This window comes from Macaca thibetana, chromosome 9 (assembly GCF_024542745.1).
Source record: "Macaca thibetana thibetana isolate TM-01 chromosome 9, ASM2454274v1, whole genome shotgun sequence".
Lineage (NCBI taxonomy): Eukaryota > Metazoa > Chordata > Mammalia > Primates > Cercopithecidae > Macaca > Macaca thibetana.
In genome coordinates this window covers 87,426,132-87,450,085 of record NC_065586.1, presented here as the reverse complement: position 1 = coordinate 87,450,085, position 23,954 = coordinate 87,426,132, and the positions used below count along the sequence as shown (strand labels likewise).

At 43.7% G+C, this 23,954-nt stretch overlaps 1 long non-coding RNA gene across 1 annotated transcript in view; it reads left to right on the top strand.

Annotated features, from left to right (window-relative positions):
• The window catches only part of LOC126963028 (uncharacterized), a 52,254-nt gene extending 30,791 nt beyond the window's left edge, over positions 1 to 21,463 (top strand). The window contains exons 2-3 of the long non-coding RNA XR_007728899.1: positions 18,965 to 19,139; positions 21,379 to 21,463. This is a non-coding gene — a long non-coding RNA (uncharacterized LOC126963028). The remainder of the gene's footprint in view (positions 1 to 18,964; positions 19,140 to 21,378) is intronic.
• The last annotated feature ends 2,491 nt before the right edge of the window (positions 21,464 to 23,954 follow it).

Here is a 23,954-nt window from a genome sequence, read left to right as displayed (position 1 = left end):
GAGGAAATAAAACCATAGACTCAAATTCCTTTTCCCTCTTGAAGACAAACTACCTTCCTTTGGGTTTTGGAAGGAACATCTGGCATGTCAATTGGTCTTACTGCTTTAGGCCAGACAGTAGAAATGTTGTCTGCATCCCCGCTGCCTGGCTCTGTAACTGTGTTTGGGATTTGAGGTCCTTGCAGGAGGCATGCAACATACCTATGCACTGTTCTCTTTGCAGGACTATGAATTTCAGTTTCTGTCTTCTAGGAAAAATTTATGATTTCCTCCCTAGTTCCCCCTCTCCTCTGAGTTCCTGAATGAAGACATTGCTTCCTTGACCACCTGCAGATGCTGTGGGGTACCATATAAAGTCTGCTCACATGGTGGGTGTGAGGACAGCAGTATGGCCAATGTGAAATTCTGTCTTTTGGCTCCCCTCTTCCCCAGCCAGAGGGGGCTTTCTTCACTGATGAGTCAAGTGATGCTAAAAACAGTGCTTCTGATTTTCTTTTTTTTTTTCTTCTGAGACAGAGTCTCACTCTGTTGCCCAGGCTGGAGTGCAGTGGCGTGATCTTGGCTCACTGCAACCTCCGCCTCCTGGGTTCAAAAGATTCTCCTGGCTGGGCGTGGTGGCTCATGCCTGTAATCCCAACACTTTGGGAGGCTGAGGTGGGCAGATCAAGAGGTCAGGAGATCAAGACCATCCTGGCCCACATGGTGAAACCCCGTCTCTACTAAGAACACAAAAATTAGCTGGGCGTGTAATCCCAGCTACTCGGGAAGCTGAGGTAGGAGAATCGCTTGAACCAGGGAGTTGGAGGTTGCAGTGAGCTGAGATCATGCCATAGAACTCCAACCTGGAGACAGAACGAGACTCTGTCTCAAAAAAACAAAACAACAACAACAACAACAAAAAAAACAAAGATTCTCCTGCCCCAGCCACCTGAGTAGCTGGAACTACAGGCACCTGCCACCACGACTGGCTAATTTTTGTATTTTTAGTAGAGACAGGGTTTCACCACATTGGCCAGGCTGGAGTGCTTCTAATTTTTAAGAAATGCTGCTATACCTTTCTTCTTCAAAAACATGTTTTCTTTTTGAAAATTGTATTGCACTCTCATTATGAAAAATATAGATAAACAAAATGAGGAAAATAAAACTAACTATAATCAACAGTGTATCATCAATATTAACAAACAATGTGGATGCTTTCAACCCCTTTCCTGTACATATTTATACACTTTATTCTCAAACTGGAATGTGATCACAATCCATAATACAGTCTTCAGCATATTTTCATTAATTGGTGAGAAATCACCAATGGCTTTCCACATCTTTCAGTACTCATCTTCAACATCATATTTATTTATTTATTTTTTGAGACGGAGTCTCGCTCTGTTGCCCCGGCTGGAGTGCAGTGGCCCGATCTCAGCTTACTGCAAGCTCCGCCTCCTGGGTGCACACCATTCTCCTGCCTCAGCCTCCGGAGTAGCTGGGACTACAGGCACCCACTACCAAGCCCAGCTAATTTTTTGTATTTTTAGTAGAGACGGGGTTTCACCATCTTAGCCAGGATGGTCTCGGTCTCCTGACCTCGTGACCCACCTGCCTCAGCCTCCCAAAGTGCTGGGATTACAGGTGTGAGCCACCGCGCCCGGCCTTCAACATCATTTTTAATGGCTCATAGAATTCTATGTTATGGGACATCATCATTTACTAGTTTATTTACCCGGTTTCCTGTTATTGGACATTTGGGTTGTATAAACTTTTTCCACCATTACTAATAATGCTGTGGCAATTAATAGCCTTTGCACTCATCCATGATTTTTTTCCCCAGGGCTTATCAGATGATTTTTCTGGAAAGGGTGTACATATTTTAAAGGTTAAAAAAACTCATGTCCCTAAATGGCCTTCCCAGAAAGGCTGTCAATTTGCACTATATGTGACAGCACCTCATACTTTTTAAGGTGCTGTCTCAGTGGCTTCTCAGCACGGCCCTGTGTGATAAGCAAGGCAGATATGATGGCTTATCTTTTGGAAACTGAAAAAACTAAAGTGCAAACAGATCCCCCCAGAGAATGTAACAAAGTGAGTTGCCATAGAGAGACACTGAATCTGATAAAACAATGAAACGCTGGGAGACAGTTGACAAAACAAAAAGCTATGATAGCTGCTCTGAAGCTCCTGAGAGAAATTAGATCTCAGGGACAATTGTCTGTTAAGTGTTTGGCAATCAAATCATGTCATCGGCATGCAGGAGAAAGCATACCTTTCTGTATTCTGTTGTGAGAGCAAGCACTTGAGGAGCCAGGAGTCCAGCTCATCCACGATTCCAGAGTGGATAAGTGATTTAGACAAGGCCACTCAGAGAGTTAGTGGCCGACTCAGAATGGAAAGCCAGGTCTCCTGACTCCTAGACCAGTGCTCTCTGACAAACAATGTGCCTCTCCAAGACACCTGGGCTGTGGCCATTGACCAAGTCACTCAAACTTCAGTAGTTGTCTAGACTAGAGCAGTGACCTGGGGATCTTATTAAAATGTAGATTCTGATCCAGTCTGTCTGGAGAGGGGCCTGAGGTTCTGCCTTTCTAGCAAGTTCCCAGGTGATTCCTATGGTCCAAACCACTCTTAGAGTAGCAAGAAGCTAGAGAATGGCTCAGGTTAAAGACAAAGCAAGTGACCTAGATAAAGACAGGGCTTTTTGGCAAATAATACAGCATTTTAAATGCTGATGATGGAAAAGGTGTTCTTGGTTGTTATGAGTCTTAAAATAAAGGCCTTGTCCCTCTTCTGCCATAAACACCCTGACATGAGACCAACTCAACAAGCCAAAGGAAAGCCTAGGGCCTTGGTGGCAGAGGGCGGTTCGAATACACCCACCAACAGCACAATTGGCCCCTTCATTATGTGGAAGAAGCCGCAGCAAGGCAGCCAGAATAAAAACCACTTTGTTTAACATTCCAAAGGCGTTCCCAGTATCCCCCAGAGTCCTCATTAATTACCTGGAGAATTACCAAGGGGTTCTTGGACAGGATGAGAGCCTCCTTCCACTGCAACTCACCACCCTTATGACACTCGGATGACGAAAAACAGCCCTTGATGAGGAGAGAAGAGGAACGGAGCCAGGGCACAGAAGAAGGGCATTGACCCGTGAGATTTCCAAGGCACAGACATGGCTTGCTCTTTCTCAAACAGAGGCAAAGGATGTCGGTGCTGTTGACAGTCCTGAGCATGAATCTTTGGGACTGCAAATGGTAAAGATTTTCAACACTTGGGGAGTAGGCCAGGGAGGGTGTTTGGTGCCATGGAGGAGTGATGGGACTGGGCCCAGGCAGGGCTCAGCCTGGGGCCAGGGAAGGAGCATTGTGCATATTCACTGTTTCTTTGGATTTGGAACCAGGAAATGCTGGCATTAAAGCTAGAACAACGGAGTCACAGGAAAAGATCTTAGAGGTTGCATAATCCTGACATTTTAAAACCAAGTTCCCTGGAGCTCTACAGAGTCTATGTGAAGGTGTTTTAGGGACTGCCATTTAGTGTGAGGTCTATGAGGATGTGGGGCTGGTCTCCCATTCTGGCATCCCTTTGTATCTGTCTTATACATTGGGACTGTAAATGTGATTGATTTCTGTAAAGGTTCTTGCACTTAAAAAGGTTCTTGCACTGGGCTCTTCTGGCCCAGTACAGTGGCTCGTGCCTGTAATCCCAGCACTTTCAGAGGCTGAGGCAGAAGGATCACTTGGTCCTGGGAGTTTGAGACCAGCCTGGGCAATATAGTGAGACCACATCTCTACCAACAATTTAAAAAAAAATAGCCAAGCATGGTGGTGCGCGCCTGTAGTCCCAGCTACTCAGGAGGCTGAGTGGGAGACTCGCTTGAGCCTGGGAAGCAGAGGTTACAGTGAGCTAGGATCATGCCTCTGCATGCTAGCCTGGGTGACAGAGTAAAACACTGTCTCAAAAAAAAAAATAAAATAAAAAAATAAAAATTGCTGTTCTTTTCTGACCTGTTTATTTTATAGCTCAGGAAAGAATGATGGCTTTTTAAAGACTCACAACTCATTCATGACATAACACCATGCGTTCTCCCTGACAGGGTGTGGTGATACCAAGGTATTCTAGGTTAAACAAGACCCTAAACACCATGTTAGATTCTTTCCCCTTAGAGCAGACTACTTGTTTTGCTTCATTTTTGCAGTTTCGACCCCTCCAAAACTCAAACTAGTGTCCAGATTTCCAATATTCCAGTGACACTATGGTGTGGAAAGAGGACTGGCCTCAGGTCTGGTAGAGGGAGTTGCCTGTGTGGTGTGATATGTGTGGGCCTCAGCCAGACCCCAGTAAATTCTCTTCTAACTGGAATTCCCACTGTGGGTTAGGCCAGCAGTTTTCAAATGAACTCAGGTGCCAGTGTGGCTGAGGAAAGAATTCTTGAGTGACTTAATTCCATCACACAAATGAGAAGCAACTTACCAAGTATGAAAGCTAACTGTATGATAAGCACACAGTAGAACATTGTAAATTACACATACTATGTTAGTTGCTAAGACTAGTTGCACATATTTTGGCTCTCTGTATCCTTTGATAAGGCATGGTCACATAACATGTTTTAGACAAAGAAATCTAAGTGGAAGCTTTCAAAGTCAGTGTATGATCATCTTCATCCCCTTCCCTATGGTGCAGTATTCATGAAAGTCCACCAGGAGGTGGAGTCTCTGTTTGCTGGAGTCCCAGGGTTGCTATGAGGGGTACAACCCTTCTGCCAACCCACATCAAACATACAGTGTGGACAAGAAATACGTTTTTGTTTGTTTAAGTTATATTTTGGAGTTTTGTTACCACAGCAAAACCTAGCCTATCCTAACTGATACAGACATTTATCAAAAATAAACCAATGAGCTGTTAAATGGGACATTGTGGATTTTGTCATAATCCTTCCTTCCCTTCCCTTCCCTTCCCTTTCCTTCTCAGACAGTCTTACTCTGTCACATGGGCTGGAGTGCAGTGGCATGATCTCAGGTCATTGCAACCTCCGCCTCCTGGGTTAAAGCAATTCTCCTGCCTCAGCCTCCCGAGTAGCTGGGGCTACAGGCCTGCACCACCACGGCCAGCCAATTTTTGTATTTTTAGTAAAGACAGGGTTTCACCATGTTGGTTGGTCTCGAACTCCTGACCTCAAGTGATCCGCCCACCTTGGTTTTCCAAAGTGCTATATGACTCATCTCTAAGTCTGGAAGTCTTGTGCCAAAGACCTTTGTGATTGGAGAATTTAAAACTGTATAGGAAAAAAATATATATATTAAATGGACAATGATTACAGATGAACTGATGAAAGCTTATAATCTTACATGCATTAAAACAGACCACAAAGATGGTGCAACATATAATGACAAAATCAATATTTAATGCATGATAAATTAGTATCAGTGGAGTCTAAGCCATTAATTTCTTTCTATCATCTTTATCCAAGAGGACCTTTTGGGGATTATTCTCCTTCACATGCTAAGAGGCTTCTTTTTTGAGTTTGATTGTCTATTTCAGACTCCATGTCTTTCTCATTTAATGACAAGAGGTGGCAGGCATCCATCTCCTTTAGTCCTCACTGGTACCAGACAACTAAAATAATTTGGATTTTTGAGGTTGAAATTATTTTGTGCAACCCATATTTAATTTTTCTCTCAAACTGTCTTACAACCCTAGCTCTGTTCGTGCTAATGTCATACTTGCTTTTTATCTGGCTTTCAGCTAACTCATTGCCAATACTAGTTCCATTTTCATACATTTGTATGGCTCCAAATAATTGAATCAGCCTCTAAGTCTTAATTCTAAATTTCTGAGAGAGATAGAAAGAGAATCAGATTGGCCCAGCTTGGGTCAGGTGTTTACAACTATAATTGATTATAGTCGGGGGAGGATCACATGGCACATAGAGAGCAGGATGAAGGACATTAGGACTCTTAGGCACAGAGGAACTTGTATACTTAGCAGGAAATGTTTCTGGTTTCCAAAAAAAATTTTACAGAAGCAAAAGACATATTCTTGAATTCCATGTGAGGGATTGGAAGATGCTATTGTTTCATTTGTTACTTGCTTATTCTGTTGACTTTTAGCATTCACTAGTGGAAAGCAGCCATGCATGCCAAAAATATAAGAAAAATTCACTGGACAACTTTAAGTAAAATGTTATCCACCAACTAGTTTTTGCATAAAAAAAGATTTGTAAAAAGTATTTTCGTGGCCTAACACTTTGGGTTGGCCTGTAGAATATCATGAAGCACTGAGTTAGATAAAAAAGGAAGAGCATTATCTTCATAAGCCCCAAGTGATCATGAGTGTAGGGATAAAGCTGAGGCTCTAATCCTTTGTTATTCATTAGAATCATCAGGGGAACTGAAAACAAGATAATATCTTCACACAGTCACCAGAATGGCTTAACAATAAAATTGATGATAGCAAATGTTGGTGAAGATGTGGAATAACTGGAACTCTCACACAATTCTAGTATAGGGGGTATAATTTGTACAGTCACTTTAGGTAACTGTTTTACAATATCTGCTAAAGAAGAATGTAGGCATATGCAGTCACCTGAAATTCCATTCCCAAGTATTTATTCAAAAGAAATGCATATAAGATGTTCATCAAAATATATCTACTGGAATATATACCATTTGTAATAGTCCCAAGCTGGAAACTACCCAATTGTCCATCAACAGTGGAGCAGATACACAAATTGTGGTGTATTCACACAATGGAATATTACACTGCAGTAAGAGTGAAAAAACTATGACCACACCAAACAATGTGGATGAATCTCACAGACAGTTTTTGGCAAAAGAAATCAGATGTAAAACAGGACATTTTGTATATTCTATTTATATAAGGTACAAAAAGAGACAAAAGTAATCTATATATTGGAAATCAGGGTAATGATTATCTTTGGTGTGAGTTTTAGGTTCTGGAGATCTTTAGTTTCTTGATCTGGGTTCATGAGTATGAAAATTCATTAATGTGTACATTTATAATTCACTTTTCTGTATATATGTTATGCTTTATCTTAGTCTGGGCTGCTCTAACAAACTACTTTAGACAGGGTAGTTTTTAAACAATAGAAATTTATTTCTTACAGTTCTGGGGGCTGAGAAGTCTAAGATCAGGGTGCCGGCAGATTCAGTATTGGTGAGGGCCTGTTCCTCATAAATGCCTTTTCTGTGTCTTCACAGGGACAAAGGGGCAAACAGCTCCCTTAGGCCTCTTTTATAGGGTTACTGTCTTAGTCCATTTACTGTTGCCTAAGGCTCAGTAATTTGTAAAGAAAAGAAGTTTATTTGGCTCACAGTTCTACAGGCTGTACAAGAAACCATGGCACCAGCATCTGCATCTGGTGAGGCCTCAAGTTGCTTCCACTCCTGGGGGAAGGCGAAGGGGAGCCAGTATGTGCAGAGATCACATGGTGAGAGAGGAAGCAAGAGAGAGGGGGAGGGGCCAGGCTCTTTTTAACCATCAGCTCTTGTGGTACCTAATAGAGTGAGAACCCCACGACCTAAACACCTCCCATTAGGCCCCACCTCTAACCCTGGGGATCAAGTTTCAACATTAGATTTGGGGGGCAAACATCCAAACTATAACAGTGATTAAGCCCATTCATTAGGGCTCTGCCCTCATGATTTAATCACTTCTAAAGGCCCCACCTCTTAATACTGTCACATTAGTGATTACGTTTCAACATATTAATTTTATGGGGACACATTCAGACCATACTTCCATAGCATACTTTGATAAAAATCTTTTAAAAAATTAGTGATGTCTGGATGCCACTCTAGACAGATTGAATCCTCTGTGGGGATGTGAAGCCCAGATACAATACTTTACAAAGCCCCCCAGGCAATCTTCATGCACAGCAAGAGGTGAGAACGGCTGGTCTAGTGGAAGGAGTCTGGGAACAGGGAAACCTGGATTTAGATGCTGGCTCTGTTGCCAAATTGTGGAGTGGCTACAGGCAAATCACCTCCTGCTCTGGGCCTTGGTTACCAGGGGACTTAGCAGATGACTGATTCCTACCAGCCCTATAAGACATTACCATGACTCTTAGTCTAACAGATTAGTTGACATTAATAGGTTCTGAGGGGATATGATGGTTCAATTTTATGTGTCAGCTTCACTGGGCTAAGGGATGCCTAGATAGCGAGTAAGATATTATTTCTAGGTGTGTCATATGCTATTCTCTTCCAGAAAAGAATAGCATTTGAACTGGTAAATTGAGCAAAGTAAATGGCTCTCAACCAATGTGGGTGTGGGGCAGGAGAATAGAATCTGGAGGCTGTTTCACACTGAGTTCCTAGAACTAAATTGAAAGGAAAACCCTAACTTTCCACACCTAAATAACAAGAGGAGGACAGCCCACTTCCTTTGACTTTTTCTGTGTGGCAGATGGGAGACTGGCTGTCCACAACAAATCATACTAAGTGGGCATCAGGTCTTTGTTTGCAACTTTGTAACTTCACTCCAGCCTCTAAATGGTTGCTGTCCACAACCAATCAGACTGATTGCCGGCTACTACTTCAGTTACATGAGATGAGCATGAAGTGGCTAATGGGAAACCTCTAGTGGGTATTTGAACCCAGGAAGATTCTGTATCTGGGTCCTTGGGCTGCTGCTACTCAGGTCCATTCCCACACCGTGGAATGTACTTTCATTTTTCAGTAAATCCCTGCTTTCATTCTTTTATTGCTTCATTCATTCTTTGCTTTGCTGGGCGTTTTGTCCAATTCTTTGTTCAAAACACCAAGAACCTAAACAACTTGCAGTCACAACCCTGTATCGGTGACAAGTGGGCATCATCCAATCCACTGAGGGCCTGAATAGAACAAAAAGGTGGGAGAAGGGCAAATTTGCTTTCCCTTCTTCTGCTGAGATGTACATGTCTCCTGCCTTTGGACATTAGAGCTCCTGGGTCTCCGTTTTCAGACTGAGACTAGGACTTACACTTTCCCTGACGCCATCCCCTCAATTCTCAGGTCTTTGGATTCAAACTGAATTACAATATTGGCTTTCCTGGTTCTCCAGCTTGCTGATGGCAGATGGTGGGACTTCACGGCCTCCATAATCACGTGAGCCAACTCCTAAAACAAATCTCTAAAATATTAAATACATCTATATATATTTTACTGGTTCCGCTTATCTAAGAACCTTGAATAATATGGGGAGGATATGATGAAAAAACAGATTTGTAGTGGAGGTGTGTGTGAGGATTATACTCTTGCTGTTTACTGGCCCAGCAACACAATGGCATGTTTAGGCTGGGTGGTGTCAGAATGAGAGATGTACAGAGGATATGGGAACCTATCTTAGTTTCATTCACAATTTTTCCTGGAGGTGGAGCCAAGTGGAAATTAAATTCACTTTTTTTCAGTTCAACTGCATTATCCCTTTGGAACAGGCTATGAATAACCCAGGAAATTAAGTTGGAAAAAAATCAGAGCTTGGTGGAATACTATAGATCATTTGGTTCAGGAGTTCACAACCATTTTAATGAGATCTCCCCCACTTTTCTCCAATTAAATTTATTGCAGGACTCAAATTTATAGCTAAATAACAAAGATGAATGGATTCGCAGGAAGTTAGAATTTTCATTTTAGTGAAGAATATTTCTTGACAAATCTCTAGTATCATAGAACAACTTATATGGGAGAAATTTCCAATTTTATAATTGGGCAATTGAAGTTCAAAGAGGAGAAATGACTTGCCTCAGTCACATATTAACTAGTGATAGAGACAGAAACATACCTTAATGTCCTGACTCAGCGATTCTTTTACTCATTCAGCAAGCATCTGCTGAGCCTCTACAAGTTCCTAGTACTGTGCCAGGATTGGGGGATCTGATGGTGAACAAGCTACAGTGAGTCCTGCATCTGTTTCTTGTGACTAGGGTCTAAACTGATGTCTGTCACCTTCGTCTGTGATTATCCCACGGGCAGGTTATCCATAGTAACCCTTGGAATGGCATCTATGGCACTCGGTACCTGGGACTCTGCAGAGACTCTCCTCTCTGAAGATGAGATGGGGATAATTCAAGAAAAGCTTGGTTGCAGGAGGTGTTGATGTGTGGGAATGGCACCATTCCAGGTTGTCCATCACTGAAGGGTGTTATGCAGGCTGGGCACCAATACCAAGACATGGTTGAGCTGTAGAGAGAGTTCCGAGTGACCACAGCAGGGCAGCGCTCTCGGATCCAGGGTCATAGTATTTGGTTCTCTCCTGTACTCAGTGGATGCTTCCAAAGTATGACAATGTGAGTTGTGCGGTGTAGCATAGCGGGTAATGGCGCTGTCTTTGGAGTTACTTGGTTTGCAGCCTGGATCTCCGTTTTTTGGCTGTTTGGTCTTAGGACATGTATGTTGCCTCTCTCAGTCTCATCTGTAAAATGATGACAATGGTTTTGCCTCATGGGGTTACTGTGAGGCCTAAATGAAATAAGCCATTCCTGGGACACAGAAAGTTAGCTATTCATTCAATAAATCTTTATTGTGTGCCTACTATGTGCCAGGTCCTCAGGATCTCATGATGAACAAAGTCTCTGCCTTCATGGGACTTATATTTTAGTAAGGAGGAAACACAGCAAACAAATAAATCGTAACAATAATAGCTAGCATGTATTAAACATTTTCTATGTGCCAGTCACTGCTCTAAGTATTTTCATGAATTATTCTATTTTTGTCCTCACAAAAATCCCTTGAGCTACATACAATTATTACCTGCTTACAGATAGGAAGCGGAAGCTCAGGGAGTTAGTAATTTGTCCCAGATCACACAGCTAGAAAATGTTGAAGCCAGGCCTTGGATCCCCACAGACAATTAGACATCAAAGCTTGCTCTTAAGTGTTAGGAAGAAAATAAAGCCAGGAAAGAGGAGAGGCTGAGGGGTATACCTATAGCGGGTAAGGGAGGCTAGGGAAGGACTCTGAGATGGTGACATGAAGCTGGGAAGGTCATAGTAGGCCGAGGGAGGGGCTGATGCAGAGAATTCGAGGCAGGAATGAGCTAGACGTGTGGAGCTGCGGGAAGGTCAGTCTAGCTGGGTGCAGTGGCTCACGCCTGTAATCTCAGCTACTCAAGAGGCTGAGGCAGGAGGATCACTTGAGCCCAGGAGTTTGAGACCAGCTTGGGCAACATAGCAAGACCCTGTCTCAAAACAAACAAACAAACAAACAAAAAGAAGGCCAGTCTAGTCAAGCTAGTGACCAAAAGGAGAAGGGTATGAGAGGTTGAAGAGTTGTTAATATTGATTATTTTAACTGCTAGTAGTTTACAGCCACTATAATTATAGGTCTTGCTTCTCCCTTTAGCCTGTGAGGCAGGAACCTATTTGAGTGTGCCCACAGGGCCCAGCTCTATGCTGTGGTCATAGCAGGTATTTAATATCTTTTTTGTTGTTGTTGTTGATTAGATTTTCAATCTAATTGGGAAAAACATGGGCCGTGCTGAAAGCAAGAGAAGGCTTTGCATCCCGACCCTGTCAGGCTAGCATGCGTGGGCAGCTCACTTTCTCTCTCTGAATCTGCTTCCTTGTTTGTCAAATGCAGCAAGGTCACATTTCCCTTTATAGAATTTTGTCAGGATTAAGAGAGATAATGTGTATATAAAATAGCCACTGCATTGCAGACAATCAATAATGATTCCTTCTTAACCCTTCTCCTTCTCCTAATGCTGTGATCTCTTATCCTTAGAACCACCCACCAATCACTCCCAAGACATTTCTCTTTTAATTCCATGAATGGCTTGAAAAACTGAACCATCCTGACTTCCCAGATGATGTCCATGGACAAAGGTGTCCTCTCCCCTCATTGTCTGGGTTCTGTGGAAGTTTGGCATCAACTCACCCTTAGCCAGTCCTTGCGCCAGGTGTCCTTTGCAGGGACCACCTTGACAGCAAGCTAAGATTTCAGAACTGTGCATTACTTCAGAGGTCCCACTCAGCCCACAGATGCCAGCCAACTCAGGCCCAGGAGGGAATTGGGGGGACCTCCCTCTAAGAGGAGAGCCAGGCTGCAGCCCTCCCCTGCTGGCTGGGAGCCCACCAAGGTGGGCAGTATAATTTACCTTCCCCTCCCAAGTGGTTCCTTATAAGAGACCTTGTGTTTCCTCTGCTAGACGTAGGATTCTGATGTTAGCTCTGGGTCAGTTCTTTGATGATAACATTACCCAGGACACTCTCAAATGGGAGGCTACCTCTTTCACTATTGGTCAGTCCCACTTCCAGTCACTAAAGGAATGTAGGCCTTTTCCTTCTTTAGTCTGTGACCTAAGAACTAAAACATGGTTCCTTGTTCCTCCATCCCCCTTAAACTTGTTTTGCAGTGAGTCATCTAAAGCATATGACCCAGGGTTAAATTTTACAACCCTGTGAGGAATTTCAGGGTATATGTGATGTGCAGGAAGGCAATTTGCAGGCATGCTCCAAAATCTAGCTTGGTCCAGCTGTATGCATTGTACTCATTTCCCAGTCTGGCCAGCGAGTTTGCTTAGCCCCAGCTTTTGGTGAAACTGAGTCTTCTGTGGCTGGAACTCAAGTCCAGGTCTTCTGCAGTCACTAAGTGCTATTGGTTCCTTCTCCTGGATTCTATACTCACTCACTTGGAAATCTGTAATATTTCCTCCACCAAGGCCACCTTAAGCCAGGGGAGTATTTTACTGATATTCAGTATCTCCCCTTCTCACTCAACTTAAAATAGTTATCTTTTCTACAGGCAGGTACCCACTTACTCCCAGACATACTTTTTTCTTTTACATCTTCACTCAAAGAATTTATGTTTATAAAGCAGTTATATATTAAGATTATTGTTAGTCTCAGCAAAAACAGGAAAGATACACAGTGTTAATTGAACCTGACTACTTCCCAGGTCATATAGTAGTTGCTGGAATTAAATTAATTTTTTGATGAATATATAAGGTTACATATTTTGCAGAAATCCAACCCAATCCTTAGTGTGTACGTCTCAGCTAAGATGCTTTCAGCTTTATCACTTGCAAGTACTTCTGTCTTTTTTGAGATAAGGTCTTTTTCTGTTCCCCAGCCTGGAGCACAGTGGCATAATTATAGCTCACTGCAGCCTCCAACACCTAGGCTCAAGCAATCCTGCTGCCTGAGCCTCATGAGTAACTGAGACTACAGGCATATGCCACCATGCCTGGCTATTTTCTTTTCTTCTTCTTTTTTTTTTTTTTTTTAAGTAGAGACAGTGTCTCACTGTGTTGCTCAGGTTTGTCTTGAACTCCTGGGCTCATGTTATCCTCCTGCCTTGGCCTTCCAAGGTGCTGGGATTACAGGCGTGAGCCACAATGCCCAGCCAACTTTCGAGTACTTCTGTAGGAAGGCAGGAGACCCTTTTTCATAGTCCTTTCAAATGGAAGAGGTGGTAACTGGCTAAGGAGCAGAAAGAGGTAACAGTAATGAAGGCAGAGCTTGTGCTACAATTTGATTAAAGCTTCAACCTTATTTATCATCCACCAGATTAACTGTAAGAGGGCAAGTGGGGTACTGCAGTGCCCTGTGCTGCGTGGCCTTCTAGTGTTCTAGCTGCAGGCCCAGTGCACTGGCAACTGTCACACTGACCAACATAGACCAATATAGAATCCTCTAGCTAGGCAGGCTCTGGAGACAGAGGCTGTGGCCTTTTAAACTTTGCATACCCATTGCCTGGACCTGGTACATAATTGGTGCTCAATAAGTATTTGTTCAATGAATGAACAAATCAAGATGTGGACTATATATATAAATGCTATAGGAATTTTAGAAGGGATATTATTGTGGACTTTCTCTAGACTTTGAACCTGAGATCGCTGTGCAATAAATTACTGGGTAGGAAACAACCTACAAAAACCACAACTTAGAGTAGAAGCTGCCAGCATTCCTTTGAGAAGATGGACATAGTGGGTCACCTTGGTTTATGAAAAGTTGCTCAAATGGTGTCTCTTAGTTAAGCAAATACAAGCAGACACCTATTGGTCTGGGAGAAAGATGTAATGGGGACTTATTTTCTTTTGTGGCTTAATAGCAACTGTTTCTCCCCTTGGTTTGCAGTGTGCAGAAGTTGGGTTGACTTGCATAAGAGGCTCAGGATTTTTCTGGGTAGGAAAGTACAGGAGCACAGGCTCCTTTTATGGAGTTTGGAAGTGAGAGGAACGTCATGAGTGTATCCTGGGGTAGCCAGGACCTCAGAATGATTGGCAGAAAATTACTCTAATGTGTTCAGAGTGGGAGTTACTGTGGGGGAAAAGGGTGTCTGGCTTTGTGACTTGGGCTTATCACAAACCCTAATGATGTTTGTGGGAGCCACCAGCATCAAGCTCTGGGCACATGACACAGCACATAGGTGTGATTAGAGGAGCTGAAACCTGCAAACTGGGTCAGGATCTGGGCCAAGGACGTAACCACAGGGCAGACAAATATCCTAAGCTAGCAAAGGCAGAGCTTCAACAGCATGAGGCAACAAGAAGCAATGACAGTAATGACCAGATTAGATTTTTAAGTTGTTATTTCATTTGACAAAAAGAAGTCCCTGGAATTCTTATATAATTTTGAGAGAACAGAAAGAGGGAAACATAGTTCTAACAGGAACATACAGGACCTTCAAAGCGTGAACTGAAAAACAAAGTGTGACTATGTTTGTATCCCAAGCTAGTGAAGTAGGTCACACCAATTACAGGTTGAGAAACAAAGGAACTTTGTCACACAGGAGGCACCAAATGAGCAGAGGGGTGGAGATGGAAATGAGTCTGCTGTGTGGTTTGTGGGAGACCCACAGTGAAAAGGGTCAAGTTGGCAGTGGTCAGATATGAGCTTGTGTGGGTAAATGAATGATATGGTTTGGCTGTGTCCCCACCCAAATCTCATCTTGAACTATAGTTCCCATAATCCCAATGTGTCATAGGAGAGACCCAGTGGGAGGTAATTGGATCATGGGGGCAGTTACCCCCATGCTGTTCTTGTGATAGTGAGTGAGTTTTCATGAGATCTGATGGCTTTATAAGGGGTTCCCCCTTTTTGCTCTGCACTTCTCCTTGCCGCTGCCATGTGAAGAAGGACGTGTTTGTTTCCTTTTCTGTCATGACTGTAACTTTCCTGAGGCCCACCCCCTCCACAGCCTGGTAAAACTGTGAGTCAATTAAACTTCTTTTCTTTAAAAATTACCCAGTCTTGGGTATGTCTTTATAGAAGTGTGAGAACAGACTAATACAGTAAATTGGTACCAGGTAGTGGGATGCTACTGTAAAGATACCTGAAAATGTGAAAGTGACTTTGGAACTGTGTAACAGGCAGAGGCTGGAACAGTTTGGAGGGCTCAGAAGAAGACAGGAAAATATGGGAAAGTTTGGAACTTCCTAGAGACTTGAAGGGACTCAGAAGACAAGAAGATGGGATAAAGTTTGGAACTTCTTAGAGATTCATTGAATGGCTTTGACTAAAATGCTAATAGTGATATGGACACAAAACTCCAGGCTGAGGTGGTCTCAGATGGAGATGAGAAATTTGTTGGGAACTGGAGTAAAGGTCACTCTTGCTATGCAAAGAGACTGGTGGAATTTTGCTCCTGTCCTAAAGATCTTTGGGAACTTGAGAGAGATGACTTAGGGTTCTGGCAGAAGAAATTTCTAAGGAGCAAAGCATTCAAGAGGTGATAGAGCATAAAAGTGGAAAATTTGCAGCCCAATGATGCAGTAGAAAAGAAAAATCCCATTTTCTGGGGAGAAATTCAACCTGGCTATAGAAATTTTGCATAAATAATGAGGAGCCAAATGTTAATCACCAAGACAATGGAGAAAATGTCTCTAGAGCATGTCAGAGATCCTCACAGCAGCCCCTCCCATCACAGGCCTGGAGGAAAAAATGGTTTCTTGGGCTGGGCCCAGGGCCTTGCTGCTTTGTGCAGTCTTGGGACTTGGTGCCCTGTCCCAGTGTGGCTAAAAGGGGCCAACATACAGCTGAGGCCATTGCTCCAGAGGGTGCAAACCCCAAGCCTTGGCATCTTCCACATTGTGTTGGGCCTATGGGTGCACAGAAGTCAAGTATTGAGGTTTGGGAACCTCTGCCCAGATTTCAGAGGATGTATGGAAACACCTGAATGTCCAGGCAGAGGTGTGCTCCAGGGCTGGAGCCCTAATGGAGAACCTCTGCTAGGGCAGTGCAGGAGGGAAATGTGGAATCGGAGCACCCACACAGAGTCCCCACTGGGGCACTGCCTGTTGAAGCTGTGAGAAGAGGACCACTGTCCTCCAGACCCCAGAATGGTAGATCCACTAACAGCTTGCATCATGTGCCTGGAAAAGCTGCAGACACTCAATGCCAGCCATGAAAGCAGCCGGGAGGTGGGGCCATACTCTGCAAAGCCACAGGAGTGGAGCTGCCCAAGGCCATGGGAACTCGCCTCTTGCATCTCATGTGATCTGGATGTGAGACAGGGAGTCAAAGGAGATCATTTTGGAGCTTTAGTATTTGACGGCCCCATTGGATTTTGGATTTGCATGGGGCTTGTAGCCCATTCATTTTGGCCAATTTCTCCCATTTGGAATGGGTGTATTTACCCAATGCCTGTACCCCCATTGTATCTAGGAAGTAACTAACTTGCTTTTGATTTTGCAGACTCATAGGCAGAAGGGGTTTGCCTTGTTTCAGATGAGTCTTTGGACTTAGACTTTTGAGTTAATGCTGGAATGACTTAAGAATTTGTGGGACTGTTGGGAAGGCATAATTGTGTTTTGAAATGTGAGGATATGAGATTTGGGAGAGGCCAGGGAAGGAATGATATGGTTTGGCTATGTCCCCACTCAAATCTCATCTTGAACTGTAATTCCCATAATCCCGACATGTCGTGGGAGGGACCTGGTGGGAAGTAGTTGAATCATGGGGGCAGTTACCTCCATGCTGCTCTCATGATAGTGAGTGAGTTCTCATGAGAGTTGATGGTTTTATAAGGGATTTCCCCCCACTTTGCTCTGCACTTCTCCTTGTTGCAGTCATGTGGAGGAGGATGTGTTTGTTTCCTTTTCCATCATGATTGTAAGTTTCCTGAGGCCCACCCCCCACCCAACCCTGCAGAACTGTGGGTCAATTAAACCCCTTTCCTTTATAAATTACCCAGTCTCAGGTATGTCCTTATACCAGTGTGAGAATGGACTAATACAATGAAGTTAGATTATGGATGGGTTATGGTGGTGGCAGACCAGAAATGTGGGCATTATTCCCAGAGGCTATGGCTTTTGGAGCATGTAAGCCCAAGCAGTAATTCTTTTTTTTTTTTTTTTTTTTTTTTGAGACGGAGTCTCGCTCTGTCCCCCAGGCTGGAGTGCAGTGGCGCGATCTCGCTCACTGCAAGCTCCGCCTCCTGGGTTCATGCCATTCTCCTGCCTCAGCCTCCTGAGTAGCTGGGACTACAGGCGCCCGCCACCGCGCCCAGCTAACTTTTTGTATTTTTAGTAGAGACGGGGTTTCACCGTCGTCTCGATCTCCTGAACTGTGTGATCCGCCCACCTTGGCCTCGCAAAGTGCTGTGATTACAGGCGTGAGCCACCGCACCCGGCCCAAGCAGTAATTTTGATGGTGCCTTGAAGAATGAGTGGCAGGGGTAGGGGTCTGGAGGCAGGGAGGCCAGCTGAAGGATTGGGTCCAGGGGATGGCTGCCTGATGCCTCGAGGGCATGGATTGAGTTTTCATCATCCCCAGTCCCCAGTGGAGTGTCTGATGCATAGTAAGTGCTCACGAAAGACTTGCTAAATTGAATTACAAGAATGCTGTCACCTAGTGGGAAGCAATCTCTAGGTGCGAAATGGAGCTCCTGGTTTCAGAAACTGGGATACCTGGATTCCAAGTTCTGGCATTTCTTGTCTATGTGGTGTGCAACTTATTTCACCTTGTTGGAATTTCAGTTTCTTTAGGTATGAAGATCATTCAGCTATTCATTCACCAAGCACTTGTTGATCATAGCCAAGAACCACATATTGTGCTAAAGTTGGGAGAATCAAAGAGGAACAATATGATATTCCTGTCTTCGAAGACTTTGTGATTTAGTTGGAGAGATGTATGTACAAGAAAATCATTTATGGCCGGGTGCGGTGGCTCAAGCCTGTAATCCCAGCACTTGGGAGGCCGAGAAGGGCGGATCACGAGGTCAGGAGATCGAGACCATCCTGGCTAACACGGTAAAACCCCGTCTCTACTAAAAAAGTACAAAAAAAATAGCCGGGCAAGGTGGCGGGCACCTGTAGTCCCAGCTACTTGGGAGGCTGAGGCAGGAGAATGGCGTAAACCTGGGAGGCGGAGCTTGCAGTGAGCTGAGATCCGGCCACTGCACTCCAGCCTGGGCGACAGAGCCAGACTCTGTCTCAAAAAAGAAAAAAAAGAAAGAAAATCATTTATTACTGCATAGAGTGTGTTTTCATTGAGGGATGCACAAAGTGCAATGGGATTGCAGAATGATCCCTAACGTGTATTCAGCACTTACCATGTGTTAGGAACTGTTCAAAGTTCATGCAGGTATTTAATCCTCATAATAACCAATGAGGTAGTTATTTCTATGATCTCTATTTTCTGGAAAGGAAACTGAGGCACAGAGCTTAAATAACTTTCCCATGTTTCTACATTTGATAGATGGGAAAGGGGCAACTAGCAGAGAGACTAGTACTAGTAAAAGTGCAAGAGTCTGAAATAACATTTTGTTTGCTAGAACAGTACATGAGACTAGAAAAGAGTACGGAACCAAAGCATAATGGGCTTTGAATGCTATATTAGAAAATTTGGACTCTACCTAAGAAAGCTTTCCAGCATTTTCCAAAGTGTTTGGAGGAACTTAAGTTCTGAGAAACCTTAATATAGTTGTGTATTAGTCAGAGAAACTGACTACTGGCTCTGTTCTTCAGAGAACAGAAACAGAATCAATAAGTTATGTTTTTATGTACTAACTTGTCTACTCATCTTAAACAATTACAGGTTGAAAAAGTCCAAGATTTGCAGTCTGCAAGTTAGAGACCCAGGAGAGCCAATGTCCAGTTGCAGTCTGAGTCCAAAGGCCTGAGAACCATAAGAGCTGATGGTATAAGTTCCAGTCCAAAAGCCAGCAGGCTTGAAACCCAAGAAGAGCTGATGTTTCGGTACAAGACTGAAGGTTAGAAAAGATCAATATCTCAGCTCCAGCAGTCAAGTGGGAAGAATCCCTTTGACTCAACCTTTTTGATCTATTCAGGCCTTTAATTGATTGGATGAGGCCCACCCACATTAGGGAGGGCAGTCTGCTTCACTCAGCCCACCACTTCAAACATCAACACTTCAAATATCAACCTCATCCAGAAATACTCTCACAGACACACCCAGAATAACATTTGACCAAATGTCTGGGCACCCTGTGGCCCAGTCAGGTTGGCACATAAAATTAACTACCACAAGGTGTTAGGTGTAAAAAGGTGTCTACAGTTGCAGTGAACAATGCTGGCTGCTTACCATTCTCCTCTTTGCCTTCTTAACGGAGCTCTAGTTTTGTTCAGGAATCTGTTCCTCCTCCATGCAGCTTTATAGTTAGGGAAGCTGGCCCACCTCCAGCTTGAGAGGGATTGGTCAAAGGAAAAATTTCATTTGTTTTTTTGCTCAGTGATTGGTTCAGGAGTGGATGTGTGACCAGATTCTGGCCAATGAGACTTGAGTGTATACCAGGGAGATTGTGGGGAACTTCTCTCCTAAGAGAGGCCACGTGAAGAAATGATCCTTCTTTTTCCTCTGTCAGGCCTGAGTGTGATGCTGTAACTGTCATCCTACTACTGGCCTGAAGATGAAGCTGACACTGAGGGTGCTAGAGTAGAAAAATGTGGACACAAATCTCCCAAGCTTGTCCTACGTCTCTGAACATCTGGTTTGTGAAGCGTGACAAACAGTTCTTATTGTTTATCCCAGTTTTGAGTCAGGGTTTCTGTCACTTGTAGCTATATCCTACATGATATGATCATAAAATAAGATTGGAGGCTTGGCTTAAGCAAAAACAATGAGGCTTTTAAGATTCCAGGGTTTCTCACTCAGTGCCCAGCATTTAGTATGCAGGTGTGCTGTGCAAATATCCAAAGTTGGATATAACACACAGCATTTCCTAAACAGGTGTGACCCTGGAAACCTTTGTAGAGAAGAATCCACGGTACTGATGTCCCACAGAAATACTCCCATAGGCAATGGGAAGACTTGGGAATCCTCAAAGTAGGGGGACGGTAACATTACATGCTCAATAAAATTCCACCTTCTCCTCTCTAGCTGTGTGAAGTATCATGTCTCTGATGATCATAAAATGTAAGGGAACTCAGAAATACCTCCCCAGAAAAAGATTGCAAGCCCTTACTTACTAGACTAACTGATTTCTTAGTCCCCTTCCGGTTCTCAAATGCTGCAGGGCTTGCATAATTTGGTACCTTCATCTCCGAGCATTGAACAAAGTTTCCCTTCCTTTTCTTAGTCACTTGCCAACATCTGTGAATGAAGTCGGTGATATATATATATATATATTCAACCAGTTATTTTCTGGATTGAATTATTTAAAATAACCCACTAAATGAATCCCTGCTCAGTAGGTCTTTGACTTAAATGCCACTCAGGCTCTGAAACGCATTTTTTATTTCTCTGGCTTTTTATTTTTTTAAGTCAAACAGCCCTAGGGAAATGGCTTGAGGCTACAAAGGGCAGTTTTTAGAATGTTTTCTCTGCAGTTAGTGACAGGGTAGACAAATAGCATAAAATAGAAGACTATACTCCATTCCAGATGGGAAACATTGCTTCTGTTGTTTTTCTTGATTTATGTTAAATTCATCATGGTTTCAAACTGAAACCACTTTGGCCCCTAAAAGCAACAGGAAAAAAAAAAAAAAAAAAAAAAAGGAAGAGAAAAAAAAAGTGACACATCTCTATGTTAAATAATTGGATCCTTTAGAGATATAAACTGCAAATCTGGGCAGGTCAATTATCCTTTCTCCTGCTCCATACAATGGGAGTACTGGTAATTATTTCCCAGGATGGCACCACGGTTGTGTGAACTAAGAGACTTAGCAAACAGTAGAGCTCTTGTGTGATGAGGCGGATACACGGCTGCTGTTTTCTGTCCTCATGTTGTACTGTGGTAAAGTCACCTTTGAGAACAACCTTGGCTCCAGAATGAGGGTGACTTATTGTGAACTGGAAGCCATGAAAGAAACACTTTCTCTATCACAGTCTCTCCTTTGTTAGAGGAAAAACCCCATTCCTATCCCCAAAGCCCAAACCTCAAAGATCTTCCTTAGATCTCCCTTTAATTCTTTAGAGTCCCATGCTGTTCAGCTTGGGTCTCACATTGACCCAGGGTTGCGCAACTCAGAAGTCCCTCAATTCTTTAACAGGTGACTGAGGCCAAACCAGTATGGGAGCTCCTTTGAAAAACCCAGCGAGGGCCAGGAAGGCCAGACAAGTGGACTTTCATTGCAGGGTAAGTATTGCATGTTTCTTCTGACCAGGTAATTATCGGTTATAGGACAAAGAGGAAGCCCGATTTATCAACAAAATGAAATTAAAAATTAACATGCTCCTGTTTGCTCGATTGTAATCTTTGAATCAGTCAATATCTACAGGCTGTGCCAGTAACCTGATTTCAGGGCAGCCACAGAGTCTGCTCAGAGACCAGCCCAGTTAAACAGTTAAGGCTGAGATCAGTTGGGGAAGACTGGAAATTAAATATGTTTAGGCAATGAATACTCACAAAGTGCTTAGGGATTTCTCGCTGGGGGCTGGTATTGGTGGTGCGGGTGTGCTGGGTTTGAGAGGACCCAGAGTCCCAGTCTTTCTGGATGATGTTTACTCCAGCTATCCATCCCAAGAAAGGCAGGGGCAGTAGGCAACACATTTTTCTTTTCTCTTCTCTTCTCTTCCGTTTTCTCTTTCCCTGGCCTACCACGGCAGACAATATGGCAGGTGGAAGAGTGTGGGAGCTGGTCAGAATTAAGAGTGATGGACTTGTAAGAGATTGAGGTGCAACCAGTTAGAACCTGGGGATTTGTTGCCACTCCGTACCTTCATTTTCGGGGGCCGAAGTAGATATTTAGTTATAATAAGTTTATTGAAAATACATCTATGAGCATAGTTCCTAGCACATCATAGGTATTTAATAAATATTTGGGGAATGAAATAAAGATTGAATAATTGAACGAGGCTCACACAAGACTGGAAATCAGAGAACAGGAATATTAATTTACATTTAACTAATTATAAACAGTTGTTGATACCTATATGTATGTATCACTATCTCCTCTTTCTTGCCTTTGTTTACTTGTTTTCAACTCACTTTCACTCTGTGGATGTATATAGAGTGCTCCTCAACAGGCGTGGGACACAGGGGAGTAGAGGGAGTGGCAGGATATAATTTTGTCTGCTGGGGGACATTTATCAATGTCTTAAAGTATTTTTGGCTTTCACAACTGGGGGAGTGCGACTGGCATTTGGTAGGCAGAGGCCAGATATACTGCCAATCATCTTACAACAGAGAATTATCTGGTTCCAAATGTCAACAGTGCAAGACTGGGAAACACTGACTAGTACAGGAGCATGTCACCAAACTGTTATGATGATTACTTACGGGGAGGCCTGTAGAATAGCGTTTTGGAAAACTTTACACTTATTAAGTTTAATCGTTTATACCTATTTGGGGGATTTTTTAAAATAACATGAGGGTATCACATTTGTAATCAGAATCAATGAGAGAGGCATTGAAATATTTACCGGACATTTATTATATCTCAGGTGTGACCTAGATCCTGGGGATACAGCAGTGAGTAAATAGTAGATGCTGCACTAAGGGACTCAGTTCAACAGGAAAGATCAGACAAGTACTCACTTAGCAAGACAGGAAGTGCCCAGGGCCTGCTGAAATAGTACTTTTTTTTTTTTTTAAATTACGAAGAAAAAGTGCTTGGTGTTCCCAGGTGTAGTTACTGAGCAGCATGGTTCCAAAGGACAGCTAAAGCACTTCCTGCCTTAGAAGGAGGGGAGGCTTTGCCAGGCCTAGGAAACCCGCATCTGGATCTGGCCTCCAGGGTAGCCTCCTGTCTGCCTCTCTGGTCAGGCTCAGCTTCTCCAGTTCCCCTCGCCCTGAGGGTGCAGGGGGCAGGGTCCCACGGGAGCATCGGTGTAAGAGGGAGCTCCCAGCACTGAGGGAGAAGCAGGACTCACTGACCAAACCCTGTGTTTGTGCTGGAAGGGCCTTAGGAACATCACTGCAAACACGCTCATCTTATGGAAGAGGAAAGGAGGTTCAGAGAGGGAAAGGCTTGCCTGAGGTCACACAGTGAGTTAATGTTAGGGTGGGGCTGGCATGCAGGTTGCTGATGCCTCAGCTTGGGGGTCTGCTGCTGTTCTAGGACACCCCTTGCTTCTTAGTGGGCTGACCAATTTCCTGCCTTCCCTTCCTTACCACAACAGCCTCCAAGCATGTCTGCCTGGCCCCGAGCTTGGTCTGTGTTCCCAGGTGATAGTGTTTACCCCGAGGGTCTGAGTGGGGGGTGGGGATATGACAAGAGCAGCCCACTCAGAAGCACAGCCTGGGCCAAGTGCACTATCTTAACCCTCCTGTGGGAGTCAAGCCAGTGTGGTCTGGAAGGCGGGGTGTGAGGGGTAACCACACGGCAGTAACCTCAAGTTTTGCAGGTTAGGGCTGGGGCGGGGGCAGTGCCAGTATCAATAGCCTTGGGGATGATGTGGTGTGGGATGAGGTGGGGTGTGTGCACATGTATACAATGTGTCTTTGTTAGCATAAGTAGATGTGCTTATGTGCTTGGCTATTAGGAAGAGTTAGACCCATATGTACCGAGCTGAAGGAGTGCCCCAGATATAGTGTTAAAGATGCAAATTGCTGAAAAACAAATTTAGTAATAATCCTATTTTTAGATCTAACATTTTTTGATGAATGTTTATATATGTTTGCATC